General features: G+C 41.1%; 1 protein-coding gene and 1 pseudogene across 2 annotated transcripts in view; both read left to right on the top strand.

Moving 5' to 3' along the window:
* The window catches only part of FAM184A (family with sequence similarity 184 member A), a 180,187-nt gene that overhangs the window by 13,735 nt on the left and 138,562 nt on the right, over positions 1 to 27,890 (top strand). The window lies entirely within an intron of this gene.
* LOC309811129 (histone deacetylase complex subunit SAP18-like) lies at positions 25,952 to 26,824 on the top strand (annotated as a pseudogene). Its single transcript has 2 exons — positions 25,952 to 26,220; positions 26,432 to 26,824. The product of its transcript is annotated as a histone deacetylase complex subunit SAP18-like (transcript).

Genomic DNA, 27,890 nt, shown 5'->3' on the forward strand with positions numbered 1-27,890 from the left:
CTTTCTTCAATTTTTTAAGCTGCTTGTGTCTTTGGGCCAGTGCGCCAGATTGTATTGGATACTATGGAGACATCTGGGTCTGATGGCCATCGAATCTAAGGCATTTCTTTCTATTCCCTGGGTAAGATGCACAGGAATCTGGCAGTATTACATGAAATGCTTATTTCAGAAACAACATACTCTTCCCTGAGTCGGGGGTTCCCTAAAGTCTCATTTCTGGAGCTTGGAAGTCTCACTCTAATGGTAGTTCTCAGATTGTCCTCTGACTCTATGTAAATCACATAAATTCTATTTAACAGTTGAAATTATTTAACTGGAAAAATATATGACCCATATTCTAAATATTGACAATCTCTAAGTGTTTAATTTCTATATAGTTTTTTAATATTTAAATCCTTGTGAGCCTTTGTTCCTATACCCTGCTGTGTATGCTACATAAAGTTCAGTGTGTTCCTGCGCCATGAAGTTCAGGAAATTTCTGTAATATGGATACTAAGAACCTTAGGTAAAGCTTGTTTGCTCCAATGTCTAAATCCCTCTGGCGCTCTCTAGTGGATTAAAATAAAATGCACTTTCTACAATTCATCTAAGCAGTTGTACGAGTGAAATTAGATTAAAATGCACATAAAGACAAATTATGAGATGCATTTACAAAAAGGCGATAGATCTCCAGTGACATGAGTCTGGGTCCTAAAAGGGTGGAAAATCTCCATCATATCTGCTTCATGGCTGGTTTTGCTGGGGGGAGCCTGGGGGTAGGTAAGCCACAGACAGAACTTTCCCATTGCCATCCCCAGCAGATTGCATTCAGGCATCTCCGCCCAGGCACAGAGCTCCACTGCTGATTGGAATCTCTGAGGACAGAGCAAAATGAAGTTTATAAAATGCAGTACATTTTATGATGAATTCATGTCATTCAATGTGCTCAATGCATATTCTTCCACTGAGAAATGAGAAATTAAAAGGAAATTGACTAAATACCCGCATGTGCTCAAGGTACATAACCCTGCCATGTGACATGTTGGGCAATTTTCAGAGGTATCAGGCTATGAAGCCAAATTTACAGGCATGACTGACTCTGGCTACTACCTTTGCATTACTCCTGGGACTGGAGGAGTACAAAAGTTCTTCCTTTGGGGTGGCCCTTGATCCAAATGTGCACTTTGCTCAGGGTACTGCCAATTCCGCTATTACTGCAGCCAGCAACTCGGGCCAGCCTGGGGGGAAACCAGAGTGAGCCCTGTGTCTCTGATTAGCTCACCTGGGGTCAGGAGGGTCAGCCCTAGAATCAGTCTCTGAGGTTTGCAATTCAACCCCCTCATTGAGCAGATAAGGAAATAAGGCATTGGAATCCAGATCTTCTATATCTCGCTTAAAAACTTATTCCCAGCGGAATATTCCAAACCAATGGAGTAAGTATCCCGAAAGGATATAGAAGATCTGCTGTCTTGTTGCAACCTAAAGATCTTGTGAATGGAGAAGACACATCTTGAGTAGTATAAAGGGGCCACTGTGAGTTCAAATACATGCAGTCACATTTAATCCTATAACTCCTGTAATTGGTGTTATAAACAAATCATCCCTCAAATCCAACCAACCACTCTGCATCTCTTTCAAATCTGCCTTCTTCTCTCCATGCCCATGGACACCATCCTGGCCCTAGCCAACTGCAGTCACCTCCCTGACTCTGCTACAGCCACCATCTTCACTATATTTTTCAAACTATAGCCCAGTTGCTATTTTTTAAATGCCAATCTCTTCAAGTCACTCTTGCCTAAAACCTTTCAATGTCTTCCCATGTGCTTAGCAGAAAAATTCAAACTCATTAGCGTGATTTGTCCAGCTGGCTATGTACCAGCTGGACATGTACCAATTCAGGCCATAGTGGTCTAATTATAGGTCCTTAAATGTGCCTTAGTCATTTAAGCTTCCACCCTTCATAAATGCTCTTTCCTTGCCTGAAATAGTCCCCACCTTCCCCGCTTTGTTGCTTTTCCACCCTCTTCTCTTAGCTACTGCCTACTCCTTAAGCATCAGTTCCTCAAAAAGGACCCCTGCTCTCAACCCCCTTAGCACCCTGTGGTTCCCCTCTCAGTGACATTCACCATCTTGCACTCACTTGCCTCTGTATCCCTGACTGGACAGTAAGCAGAGAGCCTGTCTGCTTTATTCTCTCTCACTTCCTCCCTGTGTATTTGGCACAAAGTAGGTGGTCTTAAATGAATATCTGTGGAATGAATGGATGGATGAGGGAATGACTTAAGGAACAATTCCACACTGTGCATGCTCATCACCCTTCCTTGTCAACCTTTCCCTTCCACCTCTCAGAACTGTGACAACATCTTGGGAAATAAGGGGACATACTTGGTGTGAAAGAGCCCCTCCAGGTGACGTCAGGGTAGCTGCCTCACTCTTGCTCTCCTGCCTGGTTGGAAATTCCTGATCTGTTCAACCCCCTAAGTTCTAGACCTGCAGAAGTTAAATGATCTGGCCAAGATCACATGGCTACTTAGTGGCAGGGTCAGGTGTCCTAATTCCTGGGCTAAGTCCTCTTCTGTGAAGCTCAATGACATTGCTAGATACCCAGAACATGCCCCCTCATAGCCTGCACAAGCTTAGATATTTTTCTAAAGAGCAGAGAACAGTCTGAGCTACCAGTTTCCCTTGTCAGTTCCTAGATTCTGTCCTCCCACTGTTACCCCCACCCCACCCCGTCCCTAACCGTGGTAGGCAGAATTCCATAGTACTCCACTATCGCCAGTGCGCGCATACCTTTTCCCAATTATTCAGTGAAACGCTAGCCTAGGTGCTACTGTGAATGGATTTTGCAGATGTGACTTAGGTCCCAAATAAGTGACTTTCAGATAGGGAGATTATCCTTAGTGAGCTTGACCTAATCAGATAAATCATTAAAGAGATTGGACTCTTCCTGGAAAGAGAGTCAAACATGAGGGAGATGTGATGCAAAGGAGAGTCTCCAATGCTGACTTTGACAATGGAGGAGCCATGTGGCAGGGAACAGTAGGTAGCCCCTGGGAGCTAAGAGCAATGCCACCAGCAGAAGTTGGAACCTCAGACCTGCAACCACAAGGAACTATATTCTTCCAACAACCTGAATAAGTTTGGAAGATGACTGCAAGCCTCACATGAGAATCACAGCCCTGGCTGACACTTAATTTCAGTCTTGGGAGATGCTGAGCAGAGAACCTAGCCATGGCATGCCGACTTCTGATCTATAGAACTGTGAGCTAATAAGTGATTGTTCTTTTAAGGCTTTAAGTTAATGGCAACTTGTTATGCAGCAAAAGAAAACTAGTATCCTCTCTACACTGAAATGGCAAAAGATCACATTGAGGAAAATTCTGTGAGGCAATATATTGTGGCACTTAAGTGCACAGGCTCTGATACAAGACACCTAGATTCAGATATGGGCTATTTTCCTTACTAGCCATGTGAATCTGAACAAGTCACATGGCTTATCTGCGCCTCAGTTTCTTAAACCATAAACTGGAAGTAGTACTTATCTCATAGAATTGTTATAAAGATTAAATGAGATTTACATTATGTTAGGTGCTTAGAACCGGGATTGGTATGGAATCAGCAATCAAAAAAATACTAGCTGCTATTACCTGGTCCACCTCACCAATGGTGTCGGGAGACAAAACTTTACCTCTACCTGACTTCGGTTTTCAGCTGGGACTCTTTAACAATAAGATAGATTAACAAGATACAAACACTTTATTAACACATGCAGCACATATCACACAGGAGAAACCTAAATCAAAAGCAGCTCAAAGCGGTGGCTTAGAATTTCGGCTTCCATAGCATATTCAACAAAGAACAATACATTTGTAGAGAAATAACAGGAAAAAGTTAAGCAGTTTTAGTCTTCCAAGGATAGCAAACTGTAGGAAGGTAAATATATGAGAGAGAAATATAATGGAGTAAGTTTTGTTTACAGATTCCTCTGGTGCCTTCTCTGGGCTGATAAGATTCTGTCTCCAGTAGAAGGAGAATTTATACCCTGCTTTTAGGAAAAAGAGGAAACTTCTTCTGCATTTGCTGCATCTTAATGGCCTTCAGCTCAAAATAATTTTTATGTCAAAGAGGCATATTTGGTGGTGACCTATTCTGGTTTCCTTCCATGACTACCTTAAAATTAATTTATATCACATTTTTCTTTTCTTCAACAACAACAAAAAAGTTACTTATCATTTACTATATTCCATGCATTGTGCTAAGTGCTAAAGGTATAGAAAATGTAGAGATGGAAAAATAGAGTCCTTGCCCTGGTCTGGGAGGGGAGGCAGTCAGACGTAATGTCAACCTTTAAAATAAAAAGGTAAGCAGTTTAGCCAGCAAAATCAAGTTTATTTGGGAATAGCAGAAGAACTGCAATTCGGGACATGCAAACTACTGTGAGCTATAAGTAAGTCCATAGAAAAAAGGAGAGGAGCATTCTTTTATAGAGGAAAGGAGGAATTGAGAGAGGTTGTTTTGAATGAAAGTGCATTGGAGGAGAGTGAGAGTTCAGGGAGTCTCATTGGTTGAGTTGCAGTAGTTTCTCATTGGCTGGGCCGTTGCTGGGCGAGGAGAAAATCATCCTTCTCCTGCTGGGGTATGTAAAGTAAGTGGTATGTGTGTGAGAGCTCCACCTTCAGGGCTTCTCTACTCCATTTTGAGTAAGGTTTTCCTTTATTCATTTTCACATTTTCCCCTTACGATCAAGCTCTTTCCTCAGAAACATCACTTATCAAAAATCAGGTTTTCTGTATTTAGTAGTTTTATCCCTAGATGCCAGGAAGGACCTTTCCTGTCTGTCATGTCCCACATCGGAGGGAAAGTGTACAGACTGGAAACCATTGAGGCCACACTTGAGTAACAAGGAAGGGTAGGAAGGAGAACTCTCAGGAATTTCCCATCTAAACTCTGTCTTATTAAGGTCATAAGCGTTGGAGATCATCTCAAAGTGTTGAGCTAGCATTATCTTATTGGGTGTGTCATTTCTACAAGGGTTTGACATGTAATAGGTACAAAGTTTAAAAATAATTATGCCAAGCAAAATTTTTTTGAATGTAATATGACAAATCCAATTTGTATCATGTTCCTAAACCAGGACCCTAGACTTGAAGGTAGCCAACTGAACAAGTGAAAGCACCATGGAGAGTCAAGTGAAATTTGTTGTAACCAATATGCTTGTTCCTAGATCTTGTGTAATGGAGTTTCTACCTCTACAGAGGCATTTATCCTTGTTCAGCAAGTACGTAATCAAGCGCTATGTAATTGTCCAAAACCTCTTTAGCCAATGAGTCAAATGATCATTGTTGTGCTGCTGATGCTTTGGCTGTGGAATTGGCTAGCTCTTCTAATGCTAGGGAGAGACTTTTGATCATGCATTTACTTCTGATCTCTTGCATTTACTCTGACACAAGGGAGACAGACTCACTCTACAGAGGCAAACCCAGAGTCATATATGACTCCTGGAAGTTCTCATTTAAGGCAGCCATAGAGGCTTAATGGGGTGGACCAATGGGAATCTTCTGGTTTGTTATGGATGTTAACCGGAACAGTTAAATGTCCCAATAAGCTTTGACCTCCAATTCACCAGTTGTCTAAATAGCCATGTAAATGCCATCCACCACAGACAAAAATGAAACCAGGTGGAGTGCAGAGAACTCCAGCTAAGGTCTAGTTATCGACAGATTCATCAGCTGGAATTTCTTGACTGACCTTTTCAAGCCAGTGATCGGAGGAATTGGGATGACATTCTGGGAGGTACTGTCTCATCCTTTAAAAAATCTTTCCAAAAAGCCTGGCAAAGAGGAGTTAGCCTATTTGTATTTCCCTTGGGTGCAGGGAGACAAATCATATTTAGATAAGGAAAAGAATGTTAAGAGCAAAGGTCATACAATTGGCAAAGATGGAGGTGTTAGTTGAGCAAGTACAGTTTTGACTGGGGAAATGTTGAAACAAGGTATGGGAAAACACCTGGTTGTAACAGCCTAACCCAATAGGTAACATACATAGGTTTGTGTGTCTAATCAGTTGTGACATTTGAGATTAAAGAGAAATTGGTTACAGGTGAGAACAAGGAGCCTCCAACATCATGAACAGATTGGAGTTTCCTGTGACAGGTCCAGTGGTCAGAAAAGTTTTCCACTTTTGCAATAGATTGGAAAATATGGATAAGAGCATTGTCTTTCCAAGAAAGAGAGGGAGAAAATAAGGTAAGAAGCAACAGCAAAAAAAAGTATACAGGCCTGGTCTAGTCATCTTGGGAAAGCTATCTCCTTCAGCTATCATCTGCTTCAGTTCCTGGAAATCTTTATTTCCAGGTCACCACCTGGTATACAGGTGCAGTCAGGGCTTGATGCTTTCTTTAGATATGACACAAGAATCCAAGAGTTTACTCCTTGGAGTTTGGTGGCACAAGGATTGGTTAATAGTACCTGATAGGGGCCTTTCCAGTGGGGTTAAGAGAGTCTTTCTGGAGATGTCTTTTCTAAGAGACAGCATCTTCGGGCTGCAAAGTGTGGTGTTTGAGGTCTTCATCTCCCGGGAGTGCTCTGTGAAAAGACTGCTCTACTAGAGCATGGTTATTTTCAGTGGATGTAATTAGACCTTTTCAACACTGAAGTATATCTCCTTTTATTGGTTGAAGATCAAAAGAGGTGAAAGATAGATGCATGGGGGCAACCAGCAATTATTTGAAAGGGTGAGAGTTTATGAATTTCAAAGGAATAGATCTAAGACTTAAAAGCAATGCTTTTGACCAAGGTATTTGAAGGGTTTCCACAAATTTTGCCAATTGGGTTTTGATGATGCTGTTAGTTTGTTCAACTAGTCCTGAAGACTGAGGGTGATAAGCACCGTGAAAATGCTATAGGACTGTCCAAACAGCACAGACTTGCTGTAGTACTTGACCAGTAATGGATTCCCCAGTTGCTATGGAGCTCAAGAAGAGTTCCCCAGGTAGGGATAGTTTTTTCTAATAGTATTTTAGCCACTGAAGAGGCAGTAGCTTGTCTACATGGAAAGGCCTCAAACCAGTGGGAAAACATACAAACCATGACTAAAACATATTTATATCCATGAGACAAGGGAGGCTGAATAAATTCCACTTGCAGTTCACTGAGTGATTTAAAGAGTCTGGAAGCAGTGCAGACTGGTTTCCCTGGATTATACTTTGAACAGGTAAGGCAAATAAAGTTGGTGCTTCTTGCAGTCTTATTAATATTTCCCTACCAGTATTGATTCATAGACTTTATTATTTTGTCTGCAGACCAATGGTTTAATGTATGTGCAGTAGTCAGTAATGGGAATTTTAGTCTGTGACAGGACTGGATTGATATTTGGCCTATATCAAAGTTCTCTCTTTCTTCTGAAACAACAGTTATTAGATTTCCAATATTGTTTTTCCTTTTCTGGGGTCAAGTTTTGGGCACCTCTAATCAATTTTTCTAGATCATCATTTGGGGGAGCATCCCTCCAGACCATGACAAAGGTTGGGTGTTGACTCCTTTGAGAGCAGTGTTCTTGGTGGAAATATCAGTGAGGTAGTTTCCTTTAGTCTCCAGGGAGTTAAGTTTGGAATGCCCAGGGACCTTAGTAATAGCCAAAGTGGCTGGTAGGAGTAAGGCATCTAATACATTTTGAACATGAGAGCCATTTTTAATTTTATCCCCATTATCCCTCACTGTTTCCATAGCATTCCAAAGTCACGGGCTACCCCTAAGGCATGCTGACTATCAGTATAAATGTTTGTAGTTTTGCCCGTGGCTAGAGTACCAGTCCGAGTGAGAGAGTATAATTCAGCTCATTGGACTGAGGTAGCCAGAGGCAAAGGTGCCACCTCGATGGCTTCAAATGGAGTTGCAACTGCATATCCAGCACAACATTTACCATTTTAATCCTTTAAATAAAGACCATGGGTAAACCATGAAAACTCAAGAATGGTTAGGGAAGTTTCCTGTAAATCATTGCAAGGGGTCAAAAGGTGATTTGCTAGAGTTGAACAATCATGAGGAATATCATCAGTAGAGAAGGCAGGAATTGTGACAGGGTCAAAGTTATTACAGAGTGAAAGAATTCTAAGAGAGGAGCAGTTAGCAAGAAGATTTCATAGGAGGTGAGACAACTGGCCGAAAGTTGTTGAGTGTGATGAGAATTTGGAAGAGCGTCTACAGCATGGGGTACAAAAATGGTTAGAGAGGATCCAGTGACTATTTCTTCACTGGCCTTAACCAGAGGGACAGAGTGACAGGAATAGCTTTGAGGCAAGTGGGGGATCCTTGTGCCACAGGGTGATAACCCTTTGGGGCAATAGTCATCTCCACGTTTTGGGGTAAGTACTCCAAGAGCACTTCCCTCCCTCTCATATATGAAGAGGAAAAAGGAAAGTTGATAATTAGGGTATCCAAGGGCAGGGAGCATTTATCAAACTTTCCTTTCAGGTATTAAAATTAGGTCATTCTGATCCTTCCAAGTAATAGGGTCAGGTCTGGTGTTCTTTATAGTAAGGCATATAACAGCAAGACCGTGAGATAAAATTCAGAATCCAGGTCTGACAATAGCCAGCCAACCCAAGAAAACCTCATAGTAGGTGTTAGGTTTTGAGTTTTGGGAAGCTCAGGATGCCACAAAGCCTATCCGGATCTAGGTGCAGGCCTTGTTCTGAGATCAGGTGCCCCAAGCAACAGACTTGGGTTTGAACAAACTGCAATTTCTCCTTAGAAACGTTATGTCCCTTAGCAGCGAAAAGCTTTAACAGGTGGATGCTGTTTTCCTGTAAGGAGACCTGGGAAGGGGAGCAGAGAAGCAAGTTAACTGCATATTGTAATAAACTAGGGGTTGCAGGAAATTTTATATTATCTTTTATATCCTCTTAAATAAGCTTTTAAGGTGAGGAGTAAGAAGGGCTTTTGGTAAAACCCTGGGACATCACTTCCAGGTGTACTGTTTTCCTTCCCAAATAAAGGCAAAGAAATATTGACTAGCTTTGTGCACAGGGATGCTGAAGAAGGAGCTACATAAATCAATCAAATGTGCTTCCAGTGGGGATGAAGGCTTATAAAGTAAGGAGACTGAGAACAAAATGTTGATGAGGGTTAACAATATTGTTTACGGTTCAGAGGCTTAGCCACCAGGTTTCTTTACAGGTAGAATAGGGGTGTGGCAGGGACTAGTGAAGGGAATAAGGAAGCCCTGAGCCTTATAGTCTTCCATTATCAGCCTAATGCCCTGCAGGGCCTATTTATTTATAAGGTATTGTTTAATTCTGGGGAAAAGATTTGAGGGATCTATTTGGACCACAATAGAAGGTGCACTCTACCAATATCAGTTAAGGATTTTGCCAATAAGGAAGGTGGTAACTGGTCCAACAGGGACAAATGATTAGTGTCCCTAAAATTAGCTCTAGTGTCATCAGAGGCAGAGGAAATAGAGGATGTTGAAGGGTCATTTGCTTTGCCTATTTGGCTATTTTGGTTGCTGCTATCAAGTTCTAGGATAATTTCCCCATTTCGGGAGAAAGATATTCCAGCATGATATATTTCTAAGAAATCTCTCCCCAATAAATAAATAGAGGTGGAGGAACTACAGAGAAAAGGGTGAGTATCTCTTAGAGGGTCTAAACCAAAGGGGATGGGCTTAGAAACAGGAACCTGTTGAAGTTTATGTAAGACTCCTACTATGTGAACAACTTTAGTACTCAGAGGCAGAGGCTTTAATAACAGTGGGTTGAGCACCAAGAGTATAGCTCCAGTGTCAGTAAAGACAGAGAAAGACTCATTCCCAATTTCTCCAAGTTGATTAAGAAGGATTGGGAAAGGATTGGGAAAAACCTCAGAGTCCCATCGTTGGGGGTCAGGAGGGCATTGAAAAGTCTGAAGGTACCTGGAGCACTTAAGCTTCTAACAGTCCTTCTTCCCGTGTCCTGGAGTTTTGCAATAATGGCAGAGACTAAGAGGGTTTTGTTTTTGTTTAGGGGCCTCCATTTGTTGGAGTAGAAAATTAAGGACTTTAGTGGTCTTCCTTTTGGTCTGATCACCTAGGGTGCAGGTGAGCTCATTTACTAAATTAACTAAATCTGGACTAGACATAGTTTCCCATTCCATCCTGGTCCTTTTAACTAGAAGAAAAAGATCTCCAGTCAGCTTGCAATGAACATAAAGTCTTCCCGAGTAGATTCAACATTCACAAACAGACCAGAGTTTTCAATTTGGAGCTGGCTATAATAATCATGCATGGGCCCACTGGGGTTCTCAGTAAAAGCCTGAATTTTATTCCAATCAACTGGTTTTGGGAAAGCCCTAGGAATTGCCAAATGGAGTCACTAGCAATTCCCCATGCCTGATCATATAATAAAGCAGCAGGAATTTCTTTGTCTCCAGGATGTAATTCTAAAGACTTCTCGGGATCATCCCAATTAGCAGTTTTCATTCACGGCTGGGCCTGGCCTTCACATACAAGCATATGAACTAGCTGATGTAAATCAGAAAAACCAGGTTGATAAGCTTAAATGACTATATTAAATTCCTCTGCAAATCCGTGGGGATCCTCAGTTACTTTGGGAAAATCTTTGAACATGGCTCATAGTTCAGGTTTAGTCCAGGGAACATAAGAAATGAGGGGTTTAGCCTTTATATCCTCAGAGGGTCTGATTTTTAAAGGGGCTGGTTTTAATCGCTTCATGGGAGGAAGAAGCAGGGAGAGGTTCAGAGAAAAAGGAAACAACGGAAAAATCTTCTGCCCCTGTGGTATTTTGCCATAATTTTTTTTTTTTTTTTTTTTTTTTTTTTTTTGCGGTTCGCGGGCCTCTCACTGCTGCGGCCTCTCCCGTTGCGGAGCACAGGCTCCAGACGCGCAGGCCCAGCGGCCATGGCTCACAGGCCCAGCCGCTCCACGGCACATGGGATCCTCCTGCACCGGGGCACGAACCCGTGTCCCCTGCATCGGCAGGCAGACTCCCAACCACTGCGCCACCACGGAAGCCCTGCCATAATTTTTTAAATGCCATCCATGATTGAAAAAGGTGGGATTTCAAACATCTAGATTCCAGGTTGAGGACTGTCTGGAAGAACATTCCCTTTGCCCTAAGAGCCACTCTCCCCCATTATCCGTTATCACTCTCTGCCCCAGGAGGCTGACCAGAGGGATTTTTATTGGTTCTTGCTGAAAGAGATCAGAGGTGGGAAGAGAGTGACATAGAGATACTTATTTCCTTGGCTCCCTCCCAGGGATGCCACCCTGGGCAGGTGTGTCCCTGGACAGAGGTGACCTGCTTTCCATCACTCTTTCCCTTCCAGCTTCTAGTAACCTCTTCCTTGTCATGGCCCCTCAGACCTAGGGGTGGTGACAGTCCCAGCTAGTGGCCCCAGGTTCCTGCACTATTGTAATAATTTCCCTACCCCACCCACATTTTTGTAATTATCTCTTTGTAAATGGACCCTTCTCAAATTATCCTAATTTGAGTGTGCCATCCGTTTCTTGTTGGGACCCTGAATGATACATTAACTACTCAGAAACTCTTTCTTCAAGGTAGCATCCTAACGTCCACTGTCAAACTTCCCCCTGGCTGGCATGCTACTGGGAAAAATCTCCTACTTGCTGGCTTGCTTTTGCTACTTCCCTGAGGCACATGCTATGAGCAAGACTCTGAAAATCTCCTCCTCACAGAATATTAACCTATGGACACCCTGTGGAATTAGACCCAACTCCTTGGGAATTCGAAAGTAGTTTGCCAACTCTTTGGGAATTCAAAAGTAGTTTGCCAGTTGTGGGTGCAAAGTTGTAGACATGTAATTTATATGCCAGAAAATGCAAAATCTCCAACACTGATGAGCAAATCGGTGTGTCCATCTAGGTTTATAACTAGAATGTAAGGGAATAAACCTGAAAAAAAAGGCAATAATATTTCGCGTTATTTTACTTCTTAAAGATGGCCACACAGTAATTGTTAACCATACATTTGCTGGTTGATTGATTGATTAATAAAGCTGGCTCAAGTCTGAGACCAGACTTGTATGCAAATTTTCTGAAAGCTTATCCTAAGAAAATATTAATAAATGTTATCGCCTGGATATGAATTAAAATTTCTGAATATCAAGCCACAACAATGTTTATAAAGAGTAATTTATAAATAATACCTTTCAAAGCATTAGTAAAATTAACTTAATTACAATTAGTGTTTTCTCTGAGACTAACAGAAAAGGATTTCTAGAGATCTATGGATCCCAGGAATTTTTATGTAACATTAGGTGTGAACATATGCATTCTCCTGGGCCAAAGGGTTCATCACTTTCCTCAGATACATAACCCCAAAAAAGCTAAAAAAACTACAGTACTCTAGAGGTTCTGAGGTTGTATCTGTTTGGAATATACAGATTAGTAATTGTTACCAAAAGTACTTTAAAGGTGCAAAATAAAATAAGCCATTAGGGTCATGGTTTATTTGATGTTCTAATTAGGCTATTAGTTTGTTCATGACTTAACATCTTTTCGAGTATCATTAGATTCGCCAGATGGAAAAAAGACCTCTACTACCAGAGCGTAACCTACTTTTTGTACCCATTATCACTTAGATGGACCCTTTGTAAGCAATGATTTCAGCATGACTCATTTTAATAGCATATAAAACTACCTTCTTTTTAATAGAGTATGAGAAGCTTTTTTCACAACCCCAGGTAAAGCTTCATAAATAAATGTAGATTATTTTAATTATGATTACAATTACTGGCATAAAGTTAAAGCCAATGAACTAGTTATAATCATTTTTGCCTTGATTTAAAAATTCAAGAGATGCTCTCATAAGTTTCAACATAACTTAATTCTAAAAATTACATAAAATGTTGCCAATTAATAAAAGATGTTGAACTTGTAAGATGAACTTTGATACTGTAAAGCTGTTGCATCATTAATATACATACATAAAAAGTCTTTAAGGCAGTGGCTAAGAACTGGAGTTATAGAGACCCTGCCAGAATTTAAGTTGTTTATAGGCCAGGTAATTAAACCAAATGAAAAAGAAAAGAATCTTTTGAATTAAAAAATTTCTTTGTCATCTTTAACTCCATAAACACTGATTAGCTAAGGCTATGAATAGCCAAGAACATCTTTTTTTTGGAGTATAATTTCTTTACAATGTTGTGTTAGTTTCCGCTGTACAATGAAGTAAAACAGCTATATGTATACACATATACCTCCCTCTTGGACCTCCATCCCCCCCCACATCCCACCCATCTAGGTCATCACAGAGCACCGAGCTAAGCTCCCTGTGCTGTACAGCAGGTTCCCACTAACTATCTGTTTTACACATGGTAGTGTATATATGTCAATCCTAACCTCCCAATTCATCCCATCCTCCCCTTCCCCCCTTGTGCCCACATGTCCGTTCTCTACATGTGCATCTCTATTCCTGCCCTGGAAATAGGTTCATCTGTACCATTTTTTTAGATTCCACATACATGTGTTAGCATACGGTATTTGTTTTCCTCTTTCTGACTTACACTCTGTATGACAGACTCTAGGTCCATCCACATCTCCACAAATGACCCAATGTTGTTCCTTTTTATGGCTGAGTAATATTCCATTGTATATATGTACCACATCTTCTTTATTCGTTCATCTGTTTTTGGACATTTAGGTTGTTTCCATGTCCTGGCTATTGTAAATAGTGCTGCAGTGAACATTGGGGTACATGTGTCATTTTGAATTATGTTTTTCTCTGGGTATATGCCCAGTAGTGGGATTGCTGGGTCATATGGTAGTTCTATTTTTAGCTTTTTAAGGAACCTCCATACTATTCTCCATAGTGGCTGTATCAATTTACATTTCCACCAACAATGCAAGAGGGTTCCCTTTTCTCCACACCCTCTTCAGCATTTATTGTTTGTAGATTTTTTGATGATGGCCATTCTGACCAGTGTGAGGTGCTACCTCATAATAAAATGAAAAATTTAAAGGCCAGTTTTACTTATCAGTAACATGGGGTTCCATAAATAGTAATTGATAGTGAATATGCTTTGGGGGTGTTCTTTGTAAATGTTTGTGTCTGAAAATCTATCTGCACCTGCATATTACAACTGCAATGTAACCCCACAAAAAATGGGTGATGCAGACAGACAGAATTAAAAATAGAATAGGGAGGAAACAAATGTCTCCAGATATATTTCTCTACAGTTTTAAAATATAACCGCCTAGGGCCCCCCTGGTGGCGCAGTGGTTGAGAGTCCACCTGCCGATGCAAGGGACACGGGTTCGTGCCCCGGTCCGGGAAGATCCCACATGCCGTGGAGCGGCTGGGCCCGTGAGCCATGGCCACTGAGCCTGCGCGTCCGGAGCCTGTGCTCCGCAATGGGAGAGGCCACAACAGTGAGAGGCCTGCGTACCAAAAAAAAAAAAAAATATATATATATATATATATATATATATATATATATATATCCGCCTAGATTTATTTCCTAAATATCTATCTGTCTCACCAAAGATTATGTGACCAAAATAGCTATACATACTGCAAATAGAGTGAACAGCAATCAACTTGTCAACATAAATAGCAGAGGTTTAACAAAGGAGCTAGTTCCTGTTAGACCAGCAATACCTGAATTCCCCTAGAAGCCCTGGTTTTTTTTTGTTTTTTTTTGTTTTTGCAGTCAGCGGGCCTCTCACTGTTGTGGCCTCTCCCGTTGCGGAGAACAGGCTCCGGACGCGCAGGCTCAGCGGCCATGGCTCACGGGCCCAGCCACTCCGTGGCATGTGGGATCTTCCCGGACCGGGGCACGAACCCGTGTCCCCTGCATCGGCAGGCGGACTCTCAACCACTGCGCCACCAGGGAAGCCCTAGAAGCCCTCTTTATGCAGGACATGCCCTTCGGAGACCTCTTCCCACTTCTCTTTGACCACTGAGGCTGGATTTTCCTGTACAGGGAGGGCTGACCATCTAGTGCTTCTGTAAAGATCCACAACCCTACACAGAAGAGCAGTAGTCTTACTAGAGGATGTGTTAATTAATTAACTTTCAAAGAAAAAAGTTGCACTAAAATGTGACAAATAGTCTACTTAAAAAAGGGTAATAAATAGAGCCACATTTTGTTAGGGACTGCATCAATTTCTTAGCAAAGCAGAGTATACCACTGTTCAGTTTCATCGACATTTCAGATCTTCATGCCTTTTTGAGAAATCACTTTGCCTTATTCTCACTCCACTTAGCTTTCTAATCGATTTAGCATGAAGCCAGGTGTGATACAGCTGATGAGTTAATTTACACTTAAATATCAAATAATCACTCAACTAAGAGCAACTATCTTAGAGGTCTGCACTAGAAAGTTGGTGCGGCAAAAACATTTAGTAAAGTGTAGATGCCACTCCAGATTTTCTAACATCACTGAGTTTTGTAAATTCTGCATCAAGCAATTTCAGTGACTATTTAAAATTAACAATTGAAACTTACACACTGCTTATATATTTAAGGTTCTGTTTTTTAAAAAATAATTCTCCATTAAAAATGTAACACATTTCTCCACTCAAATAGCAACAGCTCCACATTGAGATACCACCTCACACCCACTGGGATGGCTATTAAAAAAAAAAAACAGACTATAACAAGAGTTGATAAAGACAAACTTGGAGAAATTTGTATCCTCGTTGCTGGGATTATAAAATAGTGTGGCCACTTTAAAAAACTGTTTGGAAGTTCTTAAAAATGTTAAACATAGAGTTACCATATGACAAAGCAATTCCACTACTAGGCATATACCCAAGAGAATTGAAAACATTTTCACACACTTGAACACTAATGTTAATAGCAGCCCAGTAGCCAAAAAGTGGAAACAACTCAAATGTCCATCAACTGTTGAATGGATGAACAAAGTGTTGTATGTTCATACAATGGAATATTATTTGACTATAAAAAGTAATGAAGTACTGATACAGGCTAAAATATGCATGAAACCTATTTTGAGCGAAACAAAATGTGAAGTGAAAAAAGCCGGACACACAAGGCCACACAATATATGATTCCATTTCTATGAAATGTCCAGAATAGGCAAATCCATAGAGATAGAAAGTAGATTAATGGTTGCCAGGGGCTGGGACAAGCAAGGGAATAGGGAGTGACAATTAATGGATATAGGGTTTCTTCTTGTGATGATGAAACATTCTAGAATTAGATAGTGGTGATGCTTACACAGCTCTGTGTATATACCAAAAAACACTGAACTGTATACTTTAAAAGGGTGGATTCTAGGGTATGAATGTTATATCTCAATAAAGCTTTTTTTTTTAAGTAGCAACAACACAAAAACTGTTAGAACTAATAAATTCAGTAAATTTACAGGATACAAAATCAATATACAAAAATCAGTTGCAGTTCTATACAAAACAAACTACCAGAAAGAGAAGTTAAGAAAAGAATCCCATTTATAATAGAATCAAAAAGAATAAAATATTTAGGAATAAATTTAACCAAGGAGGTGAAAGCTCTGTACACTGAAAACCATAAAACATTGGGCAAAAAACTGAACACACAAATAAATGGAAAGATATTCTGTGTTCATGGGTTGGAAAACTTAATATTGTTAAAATGTTGATACTACCCAAAGTGATCTATAGATTCAATGCAATCTCTATCAAAATCCCTGTGGCATTTTTCACAGAAATGGAAACAATCCTAAAATTCATATGGAACCACAAAATACCCTAAATAGCCAAAGCAATCTTGAGAAAGAAGAACAAAGCTGGAGGTATCACACTTCCTGATTTCAAACTATATTACAAATCTATAGTAATCAAAACAGTATAATATTGGCATAAACACATCAACCAATGGAATAGAATTGAAATCCCAGAAATAAACTAATTTTCAACAAAGGAAGCAAGAACAAGGAAAGAATAGTCTCTTCAGTAAATGGTGTTGGGGAAACCAAATATCCACATGCAACATATGATTCTTAGACAGCTGAACACAAAGTACAACAAAGGATACTGTTCATAATGCTTCTCTTCTACATACAGGCTCTTTACAAGGGTCTGAGGGCTTTTCAATGTAAAAATATAAAAGTAAAAAAAGAAAGTAAAAAAAATTCCTAAATCTGCCATTCCAACATAACTCTTTTCATTTTTTTTTTTTCTTTGTGGTACGCGGGCCTCTCACTGTTGTGGCCTCTCCCGTTGCGGAGCACAGGCTCTGGGCGCACAGGCTCAGCGGCCATGGCTCACGGGCCTAGCTGCTCCGCAGCACGTGGGATCTTCCTGGACCGGGGCACGAACCCATGTCCCCTGCATCGGCAGGCAGACTCCCAACCACTGCACCACCAGGGAAGCCCTCTTTTCATTTTTAATGTAAATTAAATTCTTATTTATATTAATATACATTTTCACATTAGAAATTTCAGTGTATATTTAATTATATATTAAATTACAACATATATATTAATTACATAGTCTACTATTTTCACATATCAGATCATAAGCATTAGTCCATTGTTATACATAATCCACATGTTTATAATTTTAAGGGATCCATAATTTTCCATTTTATTTATCTATTTTTATTTTCTAAGGTTAAACAATCTTTGGAGGGGGGGAAGGATTTGTGTTATTTTATTTTATTTTTTGAGTTAATTTTTATTGGAGTATAGTTGATTTACAATGTTGTGTTAGTTTCTGCCGTCCAGCAAAGTGAATCAGCTATACATATACATATATCCACTCTTTTTTCTTTTTTTATTTTATTTATTTATTTATTTTTGGCTGCGCTACATGGCATGTGGGACCTTAGTTCCCCAGACCAGGAATTGAACCCGCACCTCCTGCATTGGAAACACAGAGGTTTAACCACTGGACCACCAGGGAAGTCCTCCACTCTTTTTTAGATTCTATACCCATTTAGGTCATTACAGAGTATTGAGTAGATTTCCCTGTGCTGTAGAGTAGGTTCTTATTAGTTATCTATTTTATATATATAGTACTGTGTATATGCCAATCCCAGTCTCCCAATTTATCCCTCCCTCCTTCCTTTCCCCGTTGGTAACCATAAGTCTGTTTTCTACATCTGTGACTCTATTTCTGTTTTGTAAATAGGTTTATTTGTACCATTTTTTTAGATCCCACATATAAGCTATGTCATATGATATTTGTTTTTCTCTGACTTGTTTCACTCAGCATGACTATCTCTAAGTCCATCCATGTTGTTGCAAATGGCATTATTTCATTCTTTTTTATGGCTGAGTAATATTCCATTGTATATATATACCACATCTTCTTTATCCATTCCTCCGTCAATGGACATTTCAGTTGCGTCCATGTCCTGGCTATTGTAAATAGTGCTGCAGTGAACACTGGGGTGTATGTATCTTTTCAAATTATGGTTTTCTCTGGATATAGGCCCAGGAGTGGGATTGCTGGATCATATGGTAGCTCTATTTTTAGTTTTTTAAGGAACCTCCATACTGTTCTCCATAGTGGCTGCACCAATTTACATTCCCACCAACAGTGTAGGAGAGTTCCCTTTTCTCCACTAGGCTCTCCCTGTACTGGCCTCCTTGCTGGGTCTTGAAAACACAAACACATTTCTGCCTTAGAGCATTTGAACTTCCTAGATGCTTTCCCCCTAGATTTCTGCACAGCAAACTAGCCACCTCTTTTAACTCACTAATAAATTGTCATCTTCTGCCCAACATAATTACCAAATCTGGAGTTGCCACTCACCTCCCCAGCATTCCCAAACCCCCCTACCCTACTCTACTTTTTATCTATACCATTACATTTATTTGAACCTAGTATTAAACTTATTGCTTATTAATGTTCTCCTGTCACCAGAATATAAATTTCATGAGGCAGGAATTATTTCCTGTGGTGTTTACTTTTGTACCCCAAGTGTTTAAAAACCATATTTACCATATAGTATAGGCTCGATAAATAGTTTTAGAATCATGACACATGGTGAGGTATTTGGATTATACTCCAAGTGAAATTGAAGCCATTGAGAGTCTTAAGTAGGTGACTGATGTTATCTGATTTACTTTTTAAAAGATAACTTTGGTTGCTATTGGTGAATGGATTATAAAACAAAAAAGGACAAGTTGGGAGGTTATTGCTGGAGCATACTTGATGTGCTGTCAGTGGAGATGGAAAATGGATTCAGAGTATCTTTTGAAGACAAAGCTGACAGTACTTGCCCCTTTATTGAAGGAGCTTAGTGAAAGAATGGAGAGAATCAAGAAAAAGTCTAAGGTTTCTGGCTAGGAAAAAATGTGTTGGATGAGTTAGGGATCTACTGAAAAAGGGAAACTAAGAGAGTGTATTGCACTGCTATGTACTGAATGTTTCTGTTCCCCCAAAATTCGTATGTTGAAGTCTAATACCCAACGTGATGGTATTAGGAAGTAGGGCCTTTGGGAGGTGCTTAGAGCATGAGGGTGGAGCCCTATAAACAGGATTAGTGCCCTTCTCAGAAGAAACATGAGAGTATGTTTCCTCTCTCTCTGTTCACCATGTTAGGACACAAGAGGAAGATGGCCATCTGCAAACCAGAAAAAGTGTTCTCACCAGACACCAGATCTACCTGTCCCTTGATCTTGGAATTCCCAGCCTCAAGACTGTGAGAAAAAATATGTTTGGTCATTTAAATCACCAGTCTATGGTATTCTGTAACAGCAGCCAGAACTGACTAAGACATGGGCATATCTCATGTACCTTCTTAGGTCCCCTCAGCCTTACCTGTCTCCTGAACCTTCTGATATTGTGTCCTGCCTCAGCCACACTGTGGGTTGACACTATTCTGCCCTGAGGTTTACCAACCAGCCACACACGCGGGTCTCACTCCTATGAGAGTCTGCTCCTATCACTTTGACAGTGGAAAATAGGAAAAGGAGGGAGTGGTCAGATAATTACCCCTCTCCCAATGATGGCCTCTTCCCAGGCATGCATTCTCCATCCGGTTTGCCCAAAGAAAAAGTCCACATGGTCAAGCTGCTCATGGTGGCCAGGGCAGTAGGACATTACCTTGTATGGCTTCCCATGGCCCCCTGCCTTGCTTTCCTTTCTGTCATCTCATACCATTAGCATTACACCTTGTCCATTAAACGGGCTCTGTTTTCTTGTGAATCCTGACTAAGATGAGGAGAAATAGATTTGTGGACAAAATTCAAGAATCATTTTGTAGTGAGTATAGATAACAATTTTGAGATGTTTTGGTAGAAAGCGACAGGGCAACATCTAGAGGAACATTGACAAGAGAGAAGCAGCTATGAGGTGGTGACCTTACAGTGTAGGAAAGTCCACTTATGAGGGAAAAGTGGTACAATTACTGGGCATGTTGAATATTCCTATGAGGTTTATGATCATACAGTTCTCCTCAGCCCGGTTTTCTGATTTTTTTTTTCGAGCAAACCTCAGCTGCTGGGGTACAAGCACAAACAGTGAAGTTGCGTTCAACTTGGTTAAGTTAGGGGTAAGTGACAGTGATAGAGGGAGAAAGGCAGGAAACCTAAGCTGGACAAAGAGGAAAGAAAGCCAGGAGAGGACTGAGAAAGAAGTGAAATCAGTGAATTAGAGGTCTCCATATGGAGAAGGTTCTAGAACAAGATCAGCAAACTATCTAGAGTACTAGATAGAGTACTATCTAGAGTACTAGATAGTGAATTTTTTTTTTTTTTTTTTGCAATACACGGGCCTCTCACTGCTGTGGCCTCTCCCATCACGGAGCACAGGCTCCGGATGCACAGGCCCAGCGGCCACGGCTCACGGGCCCAGCCGCTCCGCGGCACGCGGGATCCTCCCAGACCAGGGCACGAACCCACGTCCCCTGCCTCGGCAGGCGGACTCCCAACCACTGAGCCACCAGGGAAGCCCCCAATAGTAAATATTTTAAGCCTTGTGATTCACTTCCAGTCTCTATCACATATTCTTTTTTGTTTTTTAAGTTTACTACTCTTTAAAAACGTAAAAACTATTCTTATCTCACAAGCTGTCTTTGGGCTGAATGTGGGCTGTGGGTCATAGTTTGCCAAATCTTGTTCCTCTTCTAGAGTGTGTAAGCTAGAATACTAGAAGGCAAATGTCAGAAAGTGCATGTTTTAAACTGAGATTTGGAGGAGGTCAAGTTTCTGAGTGCGACTATAGGAGTGGCTGTTAACGTGTAGTAGAAGGAAAGATCATTAGAGTTCAGGAGGCTGGTAACCAGAGGCCAGTGTTAGCAGAATTATCCACATGTATATTGAAACACTGAAACTGATGAGGGAAGTAAGGGAGGAGAGAGAGTTACCAAATAAAAAATTGTGTGTTGTTTGTCAGAAAATCAGATTTAATGGGTGTCCTGTATTTTTATTTGCTGAATCTGACAGCCCTGGGTGGAGAGAAATACTGAGCTGGAAGCTAAAGTCTTCGGTGAATAAGAGATGATAGCAACACGGTACAGCTATATGACGTGAGCTCCAAAGGACTGTGCTTGGGGCTGGGGGTGGAAAGAAAGGAAGAGAAATGGTTTCCGAAGTGTGACTGGGAATGAGGAGTGTTCTTATCCCATATCCTGGCACTGAGCCTAATGGGAGCTCAAGAAGGCTGCAGGAGAATCAGAGACCTCAGGATGCAACCAGGTCTCATTACAGCAGTGAAGGGGAAGGATGTTGAGAATTCACAGATTAGGGGGAATTTATAGCAGCTTGGACATATGTGACAGTTTGTTGATCACAGTTCTAGAATTTCAAAGAATACAGTGAGAGTGTTTAAAAGGAAAGTGTTGAGTGAAATAAGCTGGAAATGAGTGATGTGGGGAGTGGGGCTTTGAGGCTGCCTGGGGTGACTAGGAAAGCGAGGCCTGCTGACTGAGTCTGCTATTCTATCAGAGGAAGGGTGGATTCAAGCACTATTGTCCTGAATACTTAGCTTGGTAAATTGGTGTGTTTCTTGGTGTGTAAACTGGGACTTCTGAGAAGCTGATGCAAAGACAGATTAGATGTGCAAGAGATTTATTAGGGGAAGTGCTTCTAAAGGATAATGGGGATAAAGCAGGAGTAGGAGGGGAGAGGCTTCAGGCAGCAATGCAGGTCTGACACCTGTGAAAGGAGGTGGGAAAGAATTAGAATTGTGTAGGAGCCTCAGACTGCAGCCCAGTTCTAAGAAACTTTGCCCAGGCTGGTGTGGAATCCACTAGCCAAAGCTGCCCATGAGAGCAGGGCCCCATCCACAGGAACTGTACCTCTGCCAGGCGAAGTTAGGGGCTGGAGTAACCCTGGGGACATGTGGACCCAGAAGGGACAGCAGCGGGACTGTCAGTCAATTATGCTCCCGTCTGCCAAGATAGACAAGAAATAAAGCTTCCACCTCTTTTATCCCAAACAGCTCCACTCAGCATTGCGAATAAGGCAATACGTATTTTAAGTGGTCTTTTATGTCAGTTAGTAATTTTGTTGCTGTTCTTTGCAAAAGTCATTCTTCCTCTGTCCCACACACATAAATCTTCCATGGATGCCCTGGATTCTGCGTCTTTTTTCATTTTTTCTGATATTTCAAATATCTTTCTCAATTCAGTTTTTATCTTTTCTACATGTGTTTCCTTTAAAAAAAAAATAGTGTGACCATCTCAAGTAATGAAAAAAGACAGCAGACAATTTCCTAATTTTATTCCTAAAAGAATAAAATTCAGTTTCTTTTTAGAGTGACAGCTGTCTGCTGGGCCACTCTTCATGGGTATAAGGAGTAACAGCTTCTGGCGATCTGAATCACAAGTGTTTGAAGGGAAACCCAGTAAGCTGAAAGAGGAAAAAAATAAGGAGACTGCTTTATGTAGAACCCATTAAACTTTCAATGACCAGAAAACTAAAAATATGACATTAAAAGATTTTTTTAATGATTTAAACATAACCTGGGTGGAAGCCATTACATATGACATGTTCAATTTGAAATATGACCATTCAGAAACCCTATGTGATAGGCCATTTCATGAACCTAGGTGGTCCCCACCTGCTTTCTTTCCAGAATAAATAAAATTCAGGGATTATATAGTTTTTAACAGTTAAAATAATATACACATAGGCATAGTCTTATTATTTTGCTATGTTCTAAAACTACCAAAAAACTATAGAAATGATTTTTAAAAATTTTCAACAGCTGTTTAACATCCAAAAAATAATTCTTTTTTTAAAATTTATTTATTTTTGGCTGTGTTGGGTACCTTCTTTGCTGCCCACGGGCTTTCTCTAGTTGTGGAGAGCGGGGGCTACTCTTCGTTGTGGTGCGTGAGCTTCTAATTGCAGTGGCTTCTCTTGTTGCAGAGCACAGGCTCTAGGCATGCAGGCTTCAGTAGTTGTGGCATGCAGGCTCAGTAGTTGTAGCTCATGGGCTCTAGAGCGCAGGCTCAGTAGTTGTGGCACACGGGCTTAGTTGCTCCGCGGCATGTGGGATCTTCTCGGACGAGGGATTGAACCCGTGTCTCCTGCATTGACAGACGGATTCTTAACCACTGCACCACCAGGGAAGTCCCCCAAAATGAATTCTTGTAATGAAAATATTCAGCTCTATATACCAATAGATTGCTTTTTTCAGAGATATATGAATTGCCCAAATTACCCTTATTTGCCTTCTTCCCTGAAGTTGAATCTGATACATACTTTTTCGTAGTATTGGGTTGGCCAAAAAGTTCGTTCAGGAATGAACTTTTTGGCCAACCCAATACATTAAATTGCTGCATCCCTGACACGGCCAAAACAATTTGCATAGCGATTAGAACTTGACAGTCTCTTCATCACCAGGCAAGGGACCTACTTTTTCAGGACCAGAAGAAACCCAAAAGACTTAGTACCAATTTGTTACTACATGGTAATATAAATTAGAGTATGTGCAATTCTGTATTCTACAGAATCAGCTTCCCTGGAAATTCAACATTTTAAAAATTGTTTTTACTGTGGTAAAATATACATAACATAAAATTTACCATTTCAACCATTTTTAAGTGTACGGGTCTGTGGCATTAAGTACATTCACATCATTGTGCAACCATCATCACCTTCCATCTCCAGAACTTTACAATCTTCCTCCAAATGAAAATCTGCACAAATTAAACACTAGCTCCTCATTCCCCCATTCCCCCATCCTCTGACAACCACCCTTGGACTTTGTGTCTCTAGGAACCTCAGATAAGTGGACTCATACGGTATTTGTCCTTTTGTGACTGGCTTATTTAATTTAGCAAAATGTCTTCAAAGACACTCATTATGTTGTAGCGTGTGTCAAAATTTCCTTCTTGTTTAATGCTAAACAATATTCTGTGATGTGTATATACCACGTTTTGTTAATCCAATCATCCATCCGTGGACACCTGGGTCGCTGCTACCTCGTGGCTGTTGTACATAATGCTGCTGTGAACATGGTGTGCAAATAAGAAATTCAATTTTGAGTAAGCATATGGCTGCAGCAGTGACAAAGATACTCTTCGTGCAATTTTCTTCTTTCTTTTCACTTCCTGGGTCAACATGCTCCAGTTACAGGTAACGACCAGAGTGAATATCAAGTTTAAACTGCAGGTGGCAGCAAATATCAATAAACTAGGCATAACGCTTGACAAAAGCATAGCTGTTCTTTCCTGTGTTTATTTTTGGCCCTTCAAACAGAGTAGAATCAATATTTTTCCTTAGGTCTCCTACGTTCAATATAAGGAACCCTTGAAACATTTATTTGGTTTTAACTAATGAGGCATATTTTAACTGAGTAATATAAAAGACTAATGAATCAGTGGAAGCAGTATCTGAGGGCTTGATATTCGGCTCAAAGCTTTCGACAATCTTGCCTGAAATGTCTCAGCCAACCACGCATACATTATACTCTCTTTGCCACGTCTTGGAACTTCCAAAGTAGGTTAAATCGTTTATGAGTGATATGCCTCTGGCTCTTTTGTGATAAGACACTGCTAGTTGTTTACCCAATATCCTTCTCACCGTCTTCCCTAATAATAAAACCCCCAATTTTTTATTAGGCTGGCAGTGTACCCAACTAAAAAAAACTACAGTTCCTTACCTCCACTGCAGCCAGAGATCACATGACACAGTTTTCTCCTTGACATGTAAGCTCCTGTGCTGCAGATCAGAAGTTTTATTCTCCTGATAGAGGCTCTTCCTCCTTCCTTGTTGTTTTTTGTCATTGTTGTTCTCTTTGTTGTTTTATTTTTGTTTGTTTGATTTGTTTGCTTCCTACCTAAAACTTGGATGGGAAACAGAATGTGGGACAGCTATATTGTAACCATGAGACTATCAAGAAAACAAAAGGCACAGTAGAAAAAGGAGCCTGGAGAAGATGACCCAGGTGAGGTGCTAACCATCCCTGGGCTACCCACGTCTAGCTGGATTACTTACTTTCCAGTAGGACTTCCTATTTCCTGTTATGTGAGAAAAATATTCCCTTATTTGCTTCAATAACCATAGTCAGGTTTATGGTGGTGAAGCAGACCCAATCCCTTAGTCAGATAGATAGACATTCTGAGATGGGTAGATGAATTAAAGGTGTGTTTAGAGACAGAAATAATAAATATACTTGTTTTTTTCAATTGAGAAAGGGTGCCTAAAATATAGCGCAGAATTACATTTTAATCAGATGTGCCTCTAGGAAAAATTAACTAAGGCAGACATTGTGCGACATTAAAAGTAACGAGTTAGTAGGCCTTTAGATAAATGAAGGAGTGGCATTTAGGAGTGGAAATAGTAGGAGAGAATGACTTTTTAAATAATAAAAGTAGAGTTGAGTTTATTAATATTTCTCACAAAGATCATCATGAATGTGGGAGTCCCTATTCATTAAAGAGTTCAATTTATCAGATTTTACCACATGCTATAATAACTCATTTGTGAGACTCCACAAGGTCAAGAAAATGCAGTGCCCATCCATATCCTATTATATTTTATGAGAACATTTGGTGGTCTCTGTACGTAACTCATATATTCATCCTGTGAAATGAACATTCATCAACATCCAAGAGAGAGAAAGAGAAGGAGTCATTTAAAAAGTAAGATAGGGGCCGCAGGAGGAAGATGGTGGTGGAGTCGTGCGTTACCCAGGAGGAAGTTAAGAAGGAGCCCGAGAAGCCCATCGATCGGGAGAAGACCTGCCCGCTGTTCCTGCGCGTCTTCACCACCAACTACGGCCGCCACCACCGCATACACGAGTTCTCCCGCGGAAGCGTGCCGTCCAGCGAGCTGCAGATATACACTTGGATGGATGCAACCTTGAAAGACTAACCTAGAAGACTAGGTTACTAAAAGAAATCTACTCAGGGGCTTCCCTGGTGGTGCAGTGGTTGAGAGTCCGCCTGCTGATGCATGGGACACGGGTTCGTGCCCCGGTCTGGGAGGATCCCACATGCCGCGGAGCGGCTGGGCCCATGAGCCATGGCCGCTGAGCCTGCGCGTCCGGAGCCTGTGCTCCGCAACGGGAGAGGCCACAATAGTGAGAGGCCTGCATACCGCAAAAAAAAAAAAAGTCTACCCAGAAGCCAGAAATAAGGGCACACACCTCAGTTTTGCAATTGTTTTTACGGATCCTAAAAGGCCTGCCTATTGAGTAAAGGAGATTGGCAGCACCGTGTCTGGGAGAAGGGGACTGATGACGGCTCCATGACGCTGCAGTCGCAGAAGTTCCAAACAGGGGACTATCTGGACATAGCAATCACTCCTCCAAATTGGGCACCACCTCCTTCAGGGCGCATGAGGCCATATTAAATTTTATTTACTATCTCTTGAATTTATTTTCCATTCAGTTATGTAAAATAAACTTTCGCTTTTTCCTACCCCCTTGTTGCCATTAAGCCTTTAAACTCTAAACAAATTGTAATGCATCTATTTAGGAGTTCGATTTGGCTTTGCTATGATATGACTATTAGTAGAAAGTCCATATGTTTCAAGTTCTGTAAAATATGAAAAGTGCTCTTAGCATTCCATGTAAAACTGTATTGTTACACATATGTTGCAATCACCTTGAGTGTGAAAGTTCATGGGGCGTGGGTTCAGGGTTTAATTTAGTATTGGGGGTTTATGCTAAGTAGTGGAATTGGTATGTTTAAGCCCAAATGGGGCAGAACAGGAAAGCCATGAGATTGTGTTAAATAGAGCAGGAGTTTGTCGCCCAGAAGGTTGTACGGAGTTGGGAGGAAGACTTTGGGAAGGTGCAGGGAGGAGCAGGTGAGGCGTTTTGGGACCGTCTGAGCTGAGGCAAGCGGAAGAAGCTGTCTGTGTTTGAAGGGAGCGGCCTGCCTGAATCAAGGTGTGATGGCAATTTAGAGAAGAGGAGAATGGGGGCCACAGTGAGGCCTTTTTATGTTTTAAAAAGAGGGAGAGGGCTTCCCTGGTGGTGCAGCTGTTGAGAGTCCGCCTGCCGATGCAGGGGACACGGGTTCGTGCCCTGGTCCGGGAAAATCCCACATGCCGCGGAGCGGCTGGGCCCGTGAGCCATGGCCACTGGGCCTGAGTGTCCGGAGCCTGTGCTCCGCAACGGGAGAGGCCACAACAGTAAGAGGCCCGCATACCCACAAAAAAAAAAAAAAAAAAAAAAGAGGGAGAATGGGGCATTCTGAGGGCAGGAAGTAGTATAGAGGAGCAAGGGTTAGAACTTAGGATAAGGATGGAAAGGTTTACCTTGAAGATCTGAAAATGCAGGGAGGAATGAAAGAAGAATCTTAAGATCAAGGGAGAGGGTCAGGGATGAGGTCAAGTTAAGCAGAGGATGTTCACATGCCCTGTTCAGTGCTGGGGCTGACTCGTGTCTGATTTGAGAGGCCGTATGCGTGGTGGTTATAAGCAGTTGGGCTGAACATTTAAATCCTGGTTACACTAATAGCAACCTTGGACAAGTTACTTGAACCTGTTTTTTTCTGTTTGTTTAAAATTTGTAAAATGGAGGTAACAGCCCAT

The sequence above is a fragment of the Mesoplodon mirus genome (assembly GCF_964341445.2).
Source record: "Mesoplodon mirus genome assembly, chromosome: 10".
In the NCBI taxonomy this organism is placed as follows: domain Eukaryota; kingdom Metazoa; phylum Chordata; class Mammalia; order Artiodactyla; family Ziphiidae; genus Mesoplodon; species Mesoplodon mirus.